Below are 4,843 nucleotides of genomic sequence, written 5' to 3'. Positions count from 1 at the left end.
GTATTCATAGCAAATGATAGGGTCCTTTTCTTTTGGTTCATTTTTAGGCCTTCATTTCGTTTGAATTTTCTTTCCTCGGTAAGGTCTCATCATTTTTCTGAACCGTTTGGCAAACAATGCCATTTCCTCGTCATCTTCATCCGAATCACTCTCATCTTTTGTGGATTTGAGAACAACTCCAATGTTTTTCTTCTTCTCCTTCTCCTTTGGTGTCTCATCAATCTTATCAAGGTCCACCTCATCTTCAAGAATCATTTCATGAGTGAGGAGGGAACCAATTAGTTCTTCAAGAGTTAAGGATTTTAGCTTCTTAGCCTCGATGATTGTCGTCTTCTTGGATTGCCACGATTTTGGAAGTGAGTAAACTAACTTCCTCACAAGCTTTTCATTTGGAATGATTTCTCCATATGATTTGAGACCTTTGACAATCATTGAGAATCTATCCGTCATAGCTTTGATATCTTCATTTGGTTTCATCCTGAAATTTTTATAGCTATTTGTTAGAAGACTAATTTTAGATTCTTTTACCTAGTTGGTGCCTTCATGAGTGACTTGTATTTTATCCCATATTTCTTTGGCGGTTGTACAAGATGAAACTCTTCCATATTCATCTGGTCCAAGAGCACAAAATATGATATGGATGGCTTTGGAGTTGAGCTGGAATATTCTTGTCTCTCCTTCACTCCACAATCTTGGATGGGTGAGAGGCTTGATATATCCATCTTCTACAACATTCCATGCTCCTATGTCACTTGCTTGAATGAAATACATCATCCTATTCTTCCTATAGGCATAGTTAGCTCCATTGAAGAAAGGAGACTTGTTGACGGGCATCGAATCGAGACTGGAGTCAACATTTGAAGTAGAGACCATTGATGACTTGATAATCAATGTAACTCTTCCCGAATCGACTCAAGAGGTGATTAAACCTTCAAATGAGTGATGCTCTGATACCAATTGTTGAGTTAATCGATCGATGGAATTGGCCAAGAGGGGGTGAATTGGCAATTAAAATTTGGGTGGAAGTTTTTACAGAAAATTGAAAAGATTTGCACAACGATTTAGAGTGGTTCGACTTTCTCAACCAAAGTCTACGTCCATTACCTTAGCTATTCACACTAAGAATTTTCCAACAAATTCACTAATTTGTTCTTTCTTTTGAGGCCAAAGAGATAACCTTACAACACCCTCAAGAATATACCCCAATTCTTGAGAACACCCTTTCTCAAAGAGAAGATTACAAATTTGCAAACTTAGAAGGAAATCCTCACAAGGTAGATTGTTTGCACAATTCTAGAACAGAGAAAAGAACACTAAAAAATGAATACAATTGAGTACAAGTAGTGTTCTTGAAAGTAAAATGAATATTGAATGAAAAATAGGCTTGAAATGTTCAAACTTTAGGTTTGATGCTTTCTCTTTGATTCTCTCTTGATTCTTGTTTCTTGTGTTTTCTTGTTGTTGATCAATGGCTTCTAAGCTTGTTTAAATACACCTTCAAATGATTCTGAATGTTGGGGATGATTAGTGGAGTCAATAGAGTCGTTTAAGTGTGAAAACAATTAATAAAATCAGTTGGGAGCGTCAGTGCATCGATGCATACCCAAGGTGCATCGGTGCATCAAGTGTAAAATTCAAATATTTTGACCTTTGGACCCTTAGTGCATCCGTGCACTAAGAGTGCATCGATGCATGAAATGCATTCGATGTTTCAAAATAGTCAAAGTGCATCGATGCATGGTTGGTACATCGATGTATCAAATGCATTCGATGTTTTCATAAAACTCCGAGTGCATCGATGCATAATATGTGCATCGATGCATGAAATGCATTCGATGTTTAATTTATTCCATGGTGCGTCGATGCATCACTTTGAAATTTTGATTTTAGGCTTGATTTTGGTTCAAAATACTTTCTGAAAATTGTTTCAAAAATATATTAAGTATAAATCACAATTTTACACATTTAGTAAGGTTTAAAATTGATCTCGAAGACTTGGAGTAATAATTTGATATTCGATTAATTAAATCGAATATACTTAGAAAATCATTTGTAAAATCTTAAAATTCATTTATACTTAATTTGTTATATCGAAACATCAAAATGTTTTCAACATTGAGAGATGCCATTAGTAGAAGAAATGGTTTAAATATTCCATAATGTAATGATTGACTAATGAATATGTGAATAAAAAAAAGAAAAACCTTTACTAGTTTTGTATATTAATATGCTTATTAAATTGAAATATACATAGGGTGTTACTATTTATGTGATGTTGGACACACAAATGGAGAAGGATTTCTTACACCGTATAGAGGTCAAATATATCACTTGAATGATTGGAGATAAGGACATTAACCTACCACCCCTCAAGAATATTTCAACATGAAATACTCTCAAGCACGAAACTGCATTGAGATATATTTTGGCATAATGAAAGAGATATTGGCAATTTTAAAGGAAAAATCATTTTATCCAGTGAAAACACAATGTCATATAAATTTTGCTTGTTGTCTTCTTCATATAGATCTTAGATGCCAAGACCCTATTGAATCCAAATAAGCTGAAGATAATTGTCATGTTGAAGAGGTTAATGAGATATAAATGATAAGGCATTGTGAGCGAAGCACTGCTTGGACTGAATGGAGAGACAAGTTAGCAGAAGATATGTTTGCTAGTTCATTGGCCTCAGGTAGTTCAGGATAGGTTTTATTTTGCACTATGTATGAACTATCACCTTGTGTCTTATCCAATGTCAGTAATCAATAATTTCATGCATTTTATTTCTTTATATATTATGTTATTAACTTCATTAAATTTTATGTATTTAATTTTTTTAAAATTTAAATTGTCATTGTTATTAACATGCAATACATATGATATCATTCAATACAATTAATTTATTGTATTTTATTAATTCTATTTTTATTTGTGATTGTTATAGAAATTGATGAAATGTTTTATGTTTTGTTATACATTTTTTTGTATATATCTTCTTAGATTGATTGAAAGTACAACATGTGAACATCAAATATCGAGTCTCAAAGTGGGAAAAATGAACAACTGGAAAGATTAAGTCTATAGTTACTAAAAAGATGTGGACTAAATAGGAAGATGATGCACTTGTTGAATGCTTACACATATTGACAGAAGACCCATAATGGAAAGCTAACAATGGAACCTTTAGAGCAGACTATTTATCTTATCTTGAGAAAAAGTTAGAGACCAAACTTCCTACATCAGAAATTATGGCCATTCCATACATTGAATCTAGAGTTAAGTTACTCAAAAGATAATACAATGCTTTATCAGAAATGTTGAATACTGGAAGTGAATTTGGTTAGAATGAAGAAGAGAAATGTTTGAATGCACCAAAAGATGTTTTTTATGATTGACTTAGAGTAAGTATTTTAATTAAATTTATATTTTTTATGTGGCCTTTATAATCTACACATATAATTATAAAGTTATCTTATGTTATATTTCTTCAACCAAACAAGGTAATCTTACGTTCCTGGCAAACAAATCAAACAAGAAAATACAACATTCCTAGTAATGTGTTAAGTAATGCAACATTCCGGTAATCTTATTCCCAATAATAATCATACTTTCTGTGAACCAAATGACCCCAAAATTGTAAGCATGAGAATAAAAAGTTTCCTTCCTTATACTAAAGCTTAGGACTAAGGTCCGTGAGCTTTTATTTGAATGCTTAGGCTCATACTTGTTTCTTCATCATAATTTAAACCTCTTATATGGTGGCGCCGTTGATGTGGAAAGATGGAATCCATCGACTAGTCTAAACCATTTAAAACATATAATTTTACATGTAAATTTTGCATTTCAGACATATCCTTTTTTACATATGTGAAATTATGCGTAAATCTTCATTACACTTTTTGCCTTGTTTCTCCATCGACTCTATTCCTCTTAAATAGATCATGATGTGACAATAACATTAACTTATAAAACAACATATCCAACACTATGTTAATTGTGTTGCCTATATTCATAAAGAGATTTGATAAGGAATAAAACATCTTATTATAAAGGTTGTAAAAATATAGTAACATTATATTTTTTTTCAAATGTAGGAAATCTCGACAAAGTGTACCATTAAGAAAGTGGCGGAACTAATGGAAGACTTGAAGAGAAAGAAAAAGAAAATGTCGTAAGTGAAATAGGGTTTGAACCTTTGATTGGAATAAAGGCGAGGTCAAATTTGTTGGGTGTTTTGTTGTGAGTTGGTTAAGAATTTCAATGTGAAACTGGTAAATATATAATATAACCCGATATGAAATTACCCGAGATCCGATTTTATCCATCATGTTATTAATTCAACCTGTAATTTACATGATCTATTATTAACCCAACCTACTACGGACTTGACCTGTTAACTGACATGAACTAATATTGACCTTAGGTTCATATTTGAGTTGAACTAATATTTGACCTTAGGTCCATATTTTAGGAAAATTTGCTAGAATAAAATTCAAAATTTTAAAAAGCCATACTTATTCTCTGAGGTTCGATACTTTGGTTTAAAAAATACTGAAAAATCAAAAGTTTATATTCAAAGGTCGCAACCTAAAATATGAACCTGAAACCGAAATTTTTATAGCATTCGTTAACAAATCCAGTTGCAACCTTATTTTCAACGAAAAAGTATCCTCATAAGGGCTCAACCTAAAATATGAGCAAAGGGCGAGACCTAAAATATGACCCTGCAAAACGAAATTTTATAGCTTTTGATAACAAATCAAGTTTAACAGCGGTAATTAAAAAAAACATTTCAGGTAAGAATCAAATGCCCGAGTTTATGACACCTAATGGCTTCAAGCCT

The sequence above is a fragment of the Hibiscus syriacus genome, unplaced genomic scaffold, assembly GCF_006381635.1.
Source record: "Hibiscus syriacus cultivar Baekdansim isolate YM2019G1 unplaced genomic scaffold, ASM638163v2 tig00017173_pilon, whole genome shotgun sequence".
NCBI lineage: Eukaryota > Viridiplantae > Streptophyta > Magnoliopsida > Malvales > Malvaceae > Hibiscus > Hibiscus syriacus.
This window is presented reverse-complemented; position numbering follows the sequence as displayed.